The sequence below is a fragment of the Chiloscyllium punctatum genome, unplaced genomic scaffold (assembly GCF_047496795.1).
Source record: "Chiloscyllium punctatum isolate Juve2018m unplaced genomic scaffold, sChiPun1.3 scaffold_121, whole genome shotgun sequence".
NCBI classification, from domain to species: domain Eukaryota; kingdom Metazoa; phylum Chordata; class Chondrichthyes; order Orectolobiformes; family Hemiscylliidae; genus Chiloscyllium; species Chiloscyllium punctatum.
In genome coordinates, this window is record NW_027309855.1 from 294,086 (window position 1) to 308,089 (window position 14,004).

General features: G+C 38.3%; 1 long non-coding RNA gene across 10 annotated transcripts in view; it reads left to right on the plus strand.

Moving 5' to 3' along the window:
• The window catches only part of LOC140471564 (uncharacterized), a 56,627-nt gene extending 51,238 nt beyond the window's left edge, over positions 1 to 5,389 (plus strand). For all 10 annotated transcript variants that reach the window (XR_011957097.1, XR_011957092.1, XR_011957098.1 and 7 more), the window contains one exon: positions 74 to 5,389. This is a non-coding gene — a long non-coding RNA (uncharacterized lncRNA). The remainder of the gene's footprint in view (positions 1 to 73) is intronic.
• Positions 5,390 to 14,004: the final 8,615 nt, after the last annotated feature.

A 14,004-nucleotide genomic window follows, 5' to 3' on the forward strand; every position in this document is an offset into this window, starting at 1 on the left:
AGATTCACATTTCAATTTAAATCATTATTTCATAGTGCTAATTTTACTAAGAAAAAATTATCTTTTATTCCAGGTCAACACAACCACAAACCAAGCAATGATCCCTCATCCAACACTGACAGGAAATATCTGATATCTTCTCATTTGAATGTTCACAGAAATCATTGGATTCATATTCAGCCTTACAAATGAAGATACATCTGATTGTTTTCGACTCCAATTCTACATGTTGCGGATTGTAATATGACATTTCTAATCATTTTAAGTTTACAGTGACTAGTTTTAACACTAATTGTTACTTATATCTAATATGTAATCATTGATCAAATCAGTATAGTCGGCTTTAAGTGTGGAATTAAGTCTCAGTGACGTAAGCATATTGCATGGTACAGTTTCCTAATGGTAGCGAATGTTGATTTTTATTTTAATGCTGAAATCCTTATTGATTTGCTGCTGTAGGGAAGCCCTGAGCAGCCTGCCTTGGAATTAAAACACAAAATGGTGGAGGGGAGATAAATAAGACCAACAGTGTGTTTCAGTCTTAAGTTAAAAAAAGAACATTTTGTACAATCCTACTCCAAGTCCATAAGCATGCAATTCCAGACAGTCATATTCCAGATAGTGATAAGAGAATGCAGGCACACAGAAAAATGACCAACCCTGACTTTCATTAATGAAAGAATAATTGCCCAAGTGAATGAATAAACACCAACTGCAGGATAGAGCCCAGCTAACTTCCACAGCGGCTGTCAGGGAAACAGGCAGGGTTTGATTGTCAGAAATAGTTACTATTTTAAAATTGCTCAGAACATTTAAGACTTTTCTAATTACATATTCTTGAGAATTGTAAATAAGGCATAGTGAGAGGCCCAAAGGACTGCAGCAATTAATTTTGTAATGTGAGGAAATAAAATGCACAGAGATCCCAAGGCCTGGAGATTATAGCACCTGTAAAACACCATGAACCAATAGGAAATTCGGGCTATCCATATTGATGTTCATCCAAGATTAGGTGTTCTACAGGATTGGGTGTCTGTATCATGATGGAACGACTGTAACCACATTGCATGTGGACATTGTAATACAGAAGGTGTGTAAAAATACTGCTTTTTACTGTACACATTAGTGTGTCATGGACCTCCCTTCCTAGATTGGCCTCGGGGGGATGATCCCTGCATTAACTGATTGCAGCATGAGTAAACATCTTCCACTTGCCTGAGTTCGGCCTATCTCCTCAGTCTTCATTCCCTGTCAGGGGAAATCACTCCTACAGCTATGGTGACATTTAAATTCAATACAAACACTTATTATCTGTGAAATTATTCCTTGCAGAGCGATATCATTTTCATGTTAATATTTTAAATTTTTGTTTTCAAGAAAACAATGGAGGAACATCCATTTGTTATTTAGTTCAACTTATACTAAATTTTAAATTATTGAAAGGACTACACATGGGGGTGGCAGGGGGAAGAACGATTCTTCAGCTCAAATGTCACATTAAGTGACAATTTCCATTTTTCAAATCATGTGACCTCCAAAATGATATTTATTTTAATTTCATTTTGAGGTAGTTTTATTTTCTTCCAACATTAGTTGTCAATGAACAATAATCACACAATTATTAGTTTTTTTTGCTACAAAATGACTCCCTGTACCAAATGTCATTGACTCTATGTTTAGTGCATAATAATACCCACTTTCCCATCCTCATTATTTTCTTCCTCGTTCTGACATTTATCTAAACATTTATCATGATAAAAGTTACATTAATAAAATAGACATGAACCAACCAAAAAAAAGTTGAACGATGTTCAATTGTTGCTGAGATTTTTTAATTATTAAAGCCACGTTTTATATTTTAATTTTCAGTTTATTTATCTTAATGAATAAACAATCGACATCAGAGCAAAGTGCATTCAAAATATTAAGTCAATTTATCTATCAGGATTTTAGAAACAATTATCAATTACAATAATTACGCAATACTTTAACTTAGGCTTTATAACAAGTACAATGTGCTTTTAATACCTTCCATATTTCTTAGTGTGAGTGCTACAACATTAAAACTTGTTTGATAAGGCCAATACGCCCACAAAAGACCAATAATTGCCATTGCAACATCATTTGTAAGTATCTGACTTTTGCTCATTTGAAAGATCACAGTCTTCTCAGCCATTGAAATTCAGAGAACACCAGTTAATTTACACTGCAATATTTCTCTTCATTTCTGAACATTACTCAGTGGAATAGTAAGAGGAGATACCTCATTATTCTTAAATTCATTAATAAAATATTTCAAATCGATTTGTTGCCAAAACCTAATAATTGTTCAATTCGGTAAGGGGTGTACATGTGGAACTATGTTTTCATATAATAACTAATGCAAGGACATTGCAATGCACAATCACTCAATCATTCTAAATATTGCTTTCCATTTTAAACTTGGAAACACTTTTGAATTGATTTGATTAGAAATCACTTCAATGTTAACATTTATTGTGTTTTTAATCACAATAACAATTGAATATTTTTCACGTGCAAAATCATTGAAATCCCCATGAATTTTTTGAAGCACACAAAAAAGGGTTGGCATCTCTCTTCTTTCATTAAACAACCACAGGAAATGGTGACTTAGAAATCGTGTATTTTAGAAAGAATGAAAGTTGTCTTCAGCTGAATAGGCACATTGATTGACCAATTCATCATTTTGTTCCAATTTACGTGTAGATCAAAAGCATTGTAATTTGCATTTCTGAAAATGTGGAACTTATGAACATATAGAATAATTATATTCATTTTTATTTATAATGCACAGTAATCACACAATTCTGTCAAGTTGTCGTTCCACAAGTGATCATAAAAATCATGTTAAATTAAGACATTTGTTAACTCCCATCATTATTGTAAATTACTACTGAATTTTCAGAAGATTGTACACAGTATCCAACCATTTAATTCCAATCCAATTATCACAATAAACATCTGATTAGTTTTCAGCCCTGCCCAGCCTGGTTGGGAATGTTATGAAGGAATCTAGTGCAACTCTGGTCGTGTATCTGTTACCAGACCAGAGTTGTCTGGTCGTGTCTCTGTTACCAGACCAATTTCAATTCCCACCTTGCACAGAGCTGTGCCAGAGCAGCTCTGAATGTTGAGAAGAAAATATCTAAGAATCGAATGAATTGCCTTTCAATTCAACATGAGATATGTTTTCATTTGTTGTTCATTCCAATAATCACAGTATCTGCTATATATATTCTTCAGTCCGCTAATAACAGAATGTATCTAATTACACTCAATCAATATTCTTTGCAAAATATTTGATAATGTTGCATTCACAAAGATGAAATATGCAAAGTAAAGATAGAACTTGATGCTTCAAAGGTATAAATATTAGAAAAAAATTAAGTTATTCTTCAGTTAAATAAACAAATGCCACTTCCTACTATATATCAATTTTTAGTTATTGATCTGTTTATGAGTTGTCTGAAATTTGTTTTTAGTTTTCCATTCATCTATTTATATTGAATGTACGATTGAAATGTTCTGAAAATATCCGAGTGCATTCATTTGAAAATTGAATTTGCATATTTCTCTCTAATCCAGTTTATTGCATGATGACTTAACAGTGTTTTGTTCAGCAAACCTCCTGAATTCCGAAAAATTGTCTAATCTTAAATAAGATCTTTCACACCCAGTTATCAGTCTGTTCCTAATTCATGTAAATATCTAAATTTATTGAAATCAATGTTCACACAAAACAGTGCACATAAAGCGACACAAAGATATTCATCATCAGCTGATTACTATTCAGTGGAATAACCTGAGTAAGTATCTTATTGTTCCTAGGACAAATGACAATAATAAACATTTATTTACTATTCTATGCAGTTAATGCAATTGAGGTGCTATATTTCAGCTCAGTCGTTAATGTTGATTTATATTGTTTAAACCAATAATTCTACTTTATCACAGATATTGACTATACTACAATAATGTTGTAAAGCAAATCTTTGTCAATCTAACAATCTTTAAGCTCCTTTTTTGTTGTGTGTGTACAAGAGACAATTCAAATTATAACCATTTTTATTACAAATTGAACAAATACTGCATTTTAAATTTGTGAACTTCCCACATTTTTGCAAAAGGGTTAGCCTTCACTGTATATGTCACATTTAAAAACCTGCTATTTCAAATAATGAGTGCTACAAAATGATTATTGTTTTCATTTCATTGTGAGAAAAGAACTGCTTTGACCATGTTGATTTTTTTGGCATTTCTATTCCAACATTATTCATCATTGTACAAAAATGACAATATTATTAAAATCACATATACGCTACATGTCATTGACTACATTGTTCAGTTTCAAGCTCACTTTCATGACTTACGAATTCTCTTCCTAATTCTGACACAAATCTTTCAACATTGATCATAATATTGATCATTTAATTGATGTAACATATCTCTACAAGGAATCCGTCTAATGGAAATTCACAATTCTTGTATTACGTACATTTTTTACTTAAAAAAAGAATTTTGCTCAATAAACACTGAATGGCTCATTTTTCTTCAATCCATAAAGCTAGGTAGAATGTTTTATGCCTCAATTTACTGATCTTAATAAATATCCAATCAACATCACAGCAAAATGCTTTTGAAATATTGATTCATTTTAATTCTTCAAAATACAGCATTCATTATCAAGTCATTGCCATTACAATAATGGCACAATTATTTTTAAATAAGTCTTTTGAACACATACAATGAGATTCACATTTAGATTTAATCCATTATTTCTGAGTACTAATAGTACAGTATGAAAATGCCTTTATTTTTCAGGTCACCTACCCCACAAAGGAACCAATGACTTCCCATCCAACGTCATTGCAAGTATCTGATGTTAGCTCATTTGAATGATCACGGTCATCTCAGTCTTAAAATTCAGGAAAATGTAATTACTTTTAACTGAATTAATTCCAGTTCATTTCCAGACATTGCTCAATCACTTGCAAAAAGAGATTATTCATTATTCTTTAATGCATTGACAGACTTTGATAATTCAATTGTTGCTGATTTAGAATAAAAATAATAATTATTCAATCTAGTAGGTCGCGCAAATGTGGATTTACGGCACAGTATATGAACCACTGCAAATGTATTGCAGTGCACAATCTCTCAATCATTGTAAATATCAATTTTTATTTTATCTGTTGAAACATAGTTGAATTCAATTGATTATATTTGACTTCAATGCTCACATTTATTGTGTTTGTAATCATAATACAGCTTACGGATGTTTCATGCAACAAAATCAAATGAAAAAGAATTAACATCTCTATTCTTTCATTCAACAATGGCAATAAATTTTCATTTTTTAAATTTTGAACATTTTGGAAAGAAGGGATGTTGTCTTCAGTTGAATTCTTGCAATGACTCAACTAATTCACAGTGTCCGCTACTTATTCTCTTTGGGTTCCTATGAAAAGAAGTTAACTAGTTATTCTGGTTGTAATTTCCTGGAAAATATTTGACAAATGTTGTGGTTTTAAAGCTGACAAGACTAAGTGCTCGTAAGTCATCAGTTATTTTGTTAGAAACAGCTTGATTCAAACATTTCGAACACAGACACACACATACACACACACACACACACACGCACACACACATTGTTATTCTGCTGTTTAACAAGAGGGAAAACAAGTCGCTTTCTTCGGCATTAAGTAAATATATGCCACTTCCAATTATTCATTAGTCAGCTAATTACCTACATTTGTCATTAAAAATTGCAATTCGTCGAAACATTGTTATGAACTTTGATCAAATTAAACTTTTAATTATTGTTTATTCATGAATTGGCGGGATTTTGTATTTTTTATTTTCATTACACCTATTCGTATTGAATGCAAGATTGACATTCTTTGACAATGCCGGAGAGTGTTCATTTGAAACTTGTTTTTGACGTATCTTTCACTGATTTTACTTATTGCAAAAGATTGCATGGTACCTCAGTGGTTAGCAATACTGGCTCACAGCGCCAGGGACATTGGTTTGATTCTCTCCTCGGGGGACTGTGGGGACTTTGCACGTTCTCCCCAAGTCTATGTGACTTTGCTGTGGTGTCCTCCCACAATCCAAACATGTGCAGGTTAGGTGAGCTGGCCATGCTAAAATGCACATTGTGTTCAGGGATATGTGTATTAGTCAGCAGTAAATATGAAGAAATATGATTGGAAAAAGTGTTTGGGTGGGTTACTCTTTGGAGGGTCATTTTATTCAAACAAATGGCCTGTTATCGCACTGAGGTAACAGGGATGCTTTCGTGGCATCGCTAGTATTAAGGTGCAGCCCGAGATATAAGCCATGTTGGAACTGAAACGGAGGAATCTCCAGAGAGGCTGCAGAATGACATCGCATCCATTTGAGTTTCTTTAAATCACTGACGAGCAGGAAAATGTAAACGGCGAGGGCGAGTGGGGAAGTGAGGAAGTTGCAGCTGTGGTGAAAGTCCAACGGTCCTTCTGAGAGTGTAATTTCTTTCATTGCTGTTGCTGATTGAATGAGCCACTAACGTGCGAACTGCTCCAAAATATGATTCAGAACCTCTGGTGCCAATTCTCGCAAGTTGAATAACGACAGACACCTTCCAAATGAGGTCTTTCACAGACGACTTTGGGGTACATTTGACAGACAGACAAGTTCAGGAATCCGTGGTGCGCTGTGACACCAGCACATCAGCTTCTTCCCTGTCTTTGAACCGAGCCGCGTGCGCAAGGAATGCGAATGCGGTAATGCTTTTCTTGGACGGATCAGAAGGGGGTAACTACACTCTCAAACAGAATGGCATATGATCAGAACCAGGTTGGAGAAAAACTTTACAATGCTTTGCACTGTTAGTAAATGGAAAATGGAATTGCATTGCATTGCACTACGAGAGAAGATTTATTCAAGCAAACTCGAAAGCAGGTTTGCACATGGGAAAGCAAGCAAGAAAGCTCCGTTCTTGTCTGTCAAAGGCTGCAGTTGAAGAGCAAAGCAGTTTCTGCCCAGTTTCGGACTGGGGACCTTTCGCGTGTAAGGCGAACGTGATGACCACTACACTACAGAAACAAGCCTCGGTCGCCCCCCGCCCTACGGCTCAGTGGCATCCAGCACTGAAAGTTGAAGCCATTCTACCTTTCACCTTTCTGTTTCCATGAGCTCGTTGTTTAATGGGACTTGTTTAATTTTGGCTATGTGGTGAGCATGGACGAGATACACCGAAGTATCTGTTTCCACGCGGTGTACCCCAATAACGTTGTGTTGCTCACACCTGCTTTAAAGAATTTCGTGTTTGCGGAGCTTACCGTCGCAGTCTGTGGCAAAATCATTTAGTCTGTTCGACTGCTCACGGGAAAGGTAGTATTGTGAAACACTGCAGAAACGAATGACACCCTTAATTTTGCTCCGACTGACCATACTCCGTGAAAGTTTCCCAGATTCTCAGTTAAGGATTTTTGCAGCTGGAAGTTACCTCAGAAACCCTGTTAATTCGTAATGGATTGAGCGAATCGCAAAACAGAAAGCATTTAACACGGAACACAAACAAAACTGGAAAACCAAATGCATTTTCAGACACAGCGAGCATGAATGCTAAATGTGAGACAGTCCGGGGGCATGAGCCATAAAGTAATCACACAACTAACAACAGGGCAATTCCAAACTACTCTTTCAAACATACTGGAGCCTGAGTGCACCACCACTTCCCAGACAATGCTGCAAAGAGACAAAGAAAGAACATAATAAGAATGGGCCATAAAAAGTGAATTTCACCAATCACAGTCTCGATTAGATTACCTTTCCCTTCCGATGACTCCAGGGCGGAAATGAAGGAAGTGGGAGAAATTCAATAACATATGACATCGAAATAGATTGGAACGATTTTCTCATTGGCCAGAAAACCAAATAACGACGAGTCGACTCACCGTAGGACTCTGTTTCGCAACAGCGATGAAATAACAGTCTCCATTCGGTTCCAGTAAAAGCTCAACTTGCCTGGAACTGAAAGCAACAGTAGAGCTGCTTGCGATTTTCCTTGCGGGAGGCGAACACGATCATGACAGCACAGACACTTTGGAAAATTCGGCACTTTCCCACACCGCAGTCAATTCCCCGGGAAGCAAATCCATTTTTCTTCTGTTTTCAACAGAAATGCAGCAGGGATTGAAACAGCATTTTAACAAGCTGTGCTGGCGGAGCTGTTCAGCAGAAACAGCAGCGGTGGGATTCGAACCCACGCCTCTGTCGAGGCGGGAGCCTTAATCCAGCGCCAATGTTTTGCACTGTAAGTAAATGGAATTGCATTACATTTCACAACGAGAGCAGATTTGTTCAAGCAAATTCGAAGGGAAGGTTTGCACATGGGAAAGCAAGTAAGAAAGCTCCGTTCTTGTCCATGTAAAAGGCTGCCGTTGAAGAACAAAGCAGTTTCTGCCCAAATTCGAACTGGGGACTTTTCGCGTGTGAGGCGAACGTGATGACCACTACACTACAGAAACAAGCCTCGGTCGTCCCCTTATTAGCCATGTGATTGCATAAAGGGTCTGTACTGAGTTGTAATGGTCCATTTTCTATGATTCTTACTCCCTGTATTATCCGAGCAGTTCCATATTGGGCCTGTACTGCGGTGTAATGTTCTATGTTCTCTGAGACTAACTTCCTTTTTTAGCCGAGCGGTTCCACGAAGGGCCTGTATTGCGCTGTAACGCTACATGTTCTATGAATCTAACTCCCTGTATCAGCCGAGCAGTTCCATATTGGGCCTGTACTGCACTGCAATCTTGTATGTTGTATTTGTCAAACATCCTTTATTAGCCGAGCAGTTCCACGAAGGGCCTGTACTTCGTGATAATGCTCCATGTTCTTTGAATCTAACTTCCTGTATTAGCTGAGCGGTTCCATATAGGGCATGTACTGCGCTGTAATGTTCTATGTTGTATTCGTCTAATGTCTGGTGTTAGACAAGGGGTAGCATAAAGGCCTGTACTGCACTGCAATGCTCCATATTCTGTGAGTGTAACTTCCTGTATTAGCCGAGCAGTTCCATAAAGGGCATGTGCTGTAATGCTCCATGTTCTATCTTCTGGTTATCCTAGACCAGTATGGGCCGAAGGTGCTGTCTTGATGCTGTCAGACTCGATGACTCTATGATTCTATGACATTTCCTTTCCCAGATAATGACCTGATAAGGCACTGCAAAGTGTCAAAGTGGTGGAGACAGGCCTTTTCATGAGATTTTATGATGTCCAATGAGTGATGATTTCATCTGGGAATCTGTTATTACAAGAACCAGTTTTGATCGGCTCTATCTCAGTATCAAGTCCACACAGTGAGAGGATGGTGAGGACTATATTCATGACGGTCCCCACAAGTTGATCTTGGGGCCTGTAGGAATCCTAACAAGTATGCTGACCAGTGAATGTTGGCTTTCAGTTATTGGAGTTTAAAAACAATTTGGCTGATTTCGCAATGAATGTATCAAGGAAAGGGTACTCCATTTCAGTGGTGAATTTTAGCATCAGGTGGCGATCATCGAGCTTTATAAAGAAACTCTTTAATGCAGATTCAAATGTCGCAAACATGTCATCTACATGTTGAAGATATGCAAATGGATAGAGGCTAGGTATCATACCATCAGAAATGTGTTTTGCATGGTTACCAATAAAGATGTTAGGAAGAGTTTTCCCTCGAGAATATCCCATGGCAACACTATCTATTTGGTCAGACACGTTGTTATTGGAACTGAAGTCAACTGCACAAGGTGCTCAGTTCATGTGTATCATAGACTCCCAACAACGTGGAAACAGGCCCATAGGCTTAAGAAGTCCACACCGATCTTCCAGACAGTAAGCCACCCAGACCCATTCTCCTATTACTCTACATTTATCCCAGACTAATGCACCTAACCTGGAACACTATGGGCAATTTAGCACAGCCAATTCACCTAACCAGCACATCTTTGGATTGTAGGAGGAAACCCATGCAGACCTGGGGAGAGTATCCAAAGAGACACGGGGGACAATATTCACACAGACATTTACCCAAGGCTGGAATTGAACCCAGAACCCTGGTGCTGTGTTAACCAGGAAGCCATGATGCCACCAGAAAGGAAAAAAGAGATGATGTTTGGTGAACACTGAATCAGACACAAGTGGTATGTCTGAATTTCAATGGCTTATTTGAACTGTAATAATAATAAGCTGGCAATGTTGAAAGAGCACGTGGGCATGTTGTCACTCTCAGAACGTAGCTCTCATGTGGTCTTCGTAATCATGAGGGACTCCTTCACTGTGCATGTGGAAAACTCATTTAGATATGATTATAATAGTTTCACAAAGTATTCAGCCAATTCAGGCTGTGCAGATTCAGTAACAGATATGATAGGACAGAAAAGGGACATCGATTTTACATGTCATGGGGAACCCAGACTTGGTGGGTGCAGTGAACCGTGAGAACAATTTCTATCATTGGCATCATTCGGCAGGTTACCACCTTCAAACACGCAAGATCAACAGCTGGGTGCATCTGCGCATGCGTTAGAAGCAACAAATATAATTCCGCAGGACCCTGGTTCATGTAGGCAAACAGAATTTTTACAGACATTGCACTTATTCGATAAGAAATGCATCATGGAGACAACCAACCACTGCTGTATCCCCATGCTGACACCCCGACCAATCAGAGTCCACCTATCGGGTCTGAGAATTAAGATTGACGGCTAACTGTTTTTGCTGCAATGCCATTTTAATGATGAGCTAGCCAATCAGCATCACCTTTCACATTTCAACTCCTTTTGCAATGTTTTCGAAACAATAGAACTGGTTGCCACCTGTACGTGAGCAATATTACTGATATAGTTTGCTTGAAAGACTGGGATTACAGTTTGGGATAAGGTTGATCACTTTTTGTTGCCTTAGAAATTCACCGTAAACAGAGTGGCTAGAAATTTGGTGAGTTCAGTGAATCTCTTTCTAAAAGTTCAAATTTGTTTGACTTTGAGACATAACAGCTTAGCTTTAATAAACATTCATTAGTGCACAAAACCCATCCATTCTGCAGCCCAGCTTTGAAACCTGTTCTTTTAAGAAATCACCACAATTACAGGAATACTGTGAAGTTCAGAGACACAGAAAAAAACTACACCAACAAAATTTATGCTGGGAGAAAGTGAGGACTGCAGAGGCTGGAGATCAGTGTCAAAAAGTGTGGTGCTGGAAAAGGAACAGATGGTCTTGAGGAAGAGCTTATGTTGGAGACATCGACTCTTCTCATCAGATGCTGCCTGACTGGCTATGTTTATTTAGCTCCACACTTTTTGAACAAAATTATCAATTATAAATTCCACAATTTACATCCCACAGGACCTCAAGTAGTAATCAATGTCATGTTACAGTGCAGAAGGTGGCGGTTTGGCACATCGTTTCTGTTCCAGTTTGTTAAATGTTATCTTTTTTATTAATTTGTGGGATGAGGGTGTTGTTGTCTCAGCCAGCATTTATTGGCCATCCCTAATGGTGCAAAGAGCAGTTCAGATTCCACCACATTGCTGTGGGTCTGGAAAAACATGGAGACCAGACTAGGTAAGGATGGCAATTTCCTTCCCTAAAAGCCATTCCTGAATAAGTTGGGTTCTTCAAACAATCAGCGATGGATTCATGATCATGATTACTCTCATACTTGCAGAATTTTCTGAAATTCAAATTCTATCATCTGCCATGGCAAGATTTGAATCTGGGTCCCCAGCACATTACCTGGGTCTCTGGATTAGCAGTCCAACGATAACATCACTGGGTCATCGCTTGACCTGCAATATTAGATTATACAGAATAGCACTTATTCTCTAAACTGCAGTGAACAGCAGTCCCTGTGTATGCTATACTAAACAGCAATTTCTGAGTATATGAAACAGAAGTCCCTGTGTGTATTACAGAGAGTAGCTGTCCCTGTCTGTATTATAGAGAAGAGCAGATCATGTGCATATTGCCGAGAACATTTGTTCCCATGTATTTTCTAACCCTTTCAAGTTTCATAACATGCTTTGAAGAGAAAGAAAGCCTGATATGCAACACAATAATCCAAAAGTAGCCCAACCAATGTGCTGCACAGCTGCAATATGACCTCTCAACTCCCATATTCAATGCTCTGTCCCATAAAGGAAAACATACTAAACACCTTCTTCACTAACATATCCATCTGTGACTCCCCTTTCAAGGAACTATGAACCGTGTTCCAAGGTCTCATTGGACACTCCCCAGGACCTTACCATTAAGTGTATAAACCCAGTCCTGATTTTCCTTTCTAAAGTGCAGTACCTCTCATTTACCTAAATTAAACTTCATCTGCCACTCCTCAGCTCAGCAGCCCATCTGATCAAGATCCTGTTATACTCTGAGGTAACCTTCATCGCTGTCCACTCCACCTCCAATCTTGGTGTCATCTGCAAATTAATAAATATACCTCTTATGCTCACATTCATATAATTTATATAAATGACAAAAAGCAGTGAACCCAGCACCAATCCCTGTGGCACCCCAATGGTCACAGGGCTTCAGTCTGTAAAACAAACCTCCACCACCACCACCATCTGTCTTTTAATTTCAAGCCAGTTGTGTATCAAAATGGCTAGATTTCCCTGTATTCCATGTGACCTAATTTTGCTAACCAGGCCACCATGAGGGAGCTTGTCAAAGCCTTCATCAATCCTCTTTGGTGATTCTTCAAAATACTCAATCCAGCTTGTGAGACATGATTTCCCATGCACAAAGCCACATTGACTATCCCTAACCAGCCCTTGCTTAACCGGATGTGTGTAAATCCTATCCCTCAGGATCCCTCCAATAACTTGCCCACAACTGATGTCAGGCTCACCGGTCTATAGTTCCTGAGAATAGCAGGGTATAGCATAGAGAACAACAGTCCCTGTGAAAACAGAGAACAGCAGTCACATTGTATAATGCAGAGAACATGAATCCCTGTGTCTAATATAGAGAACATGAGTCCCTATGTATAATACAGAGAATAGCAATCCCTCTGTCTATTATCAGTGCACGTGTAGAATATAGAGAACAGCAGTACCTGTGTATAAGAAAGAGAACAGCAGTTCCTGTGTCTTATCTGGAGAACTGCAGTACCTGTGTATAATATGGACAACAGCTGTCCCTGTGTATCATATAGAGAGCAGCAGTCGCTCTGTCCAATGTAGAGGTCAGCAGTTCTTTTCCCTGCGGTGGGGGGTCCAGAACTAGAGGGCATAGGTTCAGCATGAGAGGGCAGAAAAAAATCAACAGGATGTAAGGGGCAACTTTTTCATGCAGAGGGTGGTGCATGTATAGAATGAGATGCCAGAGGAAGTGGTGGAGGCATTTAAATTAAATTAAACTAAATTACAGCATTTAAAGGGCATCTGGTTGGATATATGAACAGGAAGGATTTAGAAGGATATGGACCAATGCTGGCAAATGGGACGAAATTAGGTTAGGATATCTGGTTGCCATGGACGAGTTGGGCTGAAGGATCTTTTTCTGTGCTGCACATCTCTCTGACTCTGTGCCTTAAATACATCAGATCTTTGCTTCACATTGTTCTTAAAATCTCTCATTTAATACATCAAAGTGACTCTCATCATCATCAAAATCCGAACTGTTGATTACTTCAATAGCTTCATGTTCTCCCTTTTGTTTTCTGAAATGCCGTTTGCCATTAGGTAGAGCTGGTGGGTAACTTTGTAAAACTTCTGTTGTTGGGAATTGGAGTTGGTGGGAAGAGGCAGCATGTACCGGGGATGAAGTGACAACATTAAGAGTGAGTGCTGAACATAACACGCAGAAAGACTCAAACGAATCGGATGGTAGAACAAGCTGATTAGCACTAAGGCAAGTCTGACTTGACTAACCGAAAGCTTTCCGCATTCGGATCATAAAGAATACAACATATAAAAAATAAATCTACTGTTCGCCTTTTTTAGTG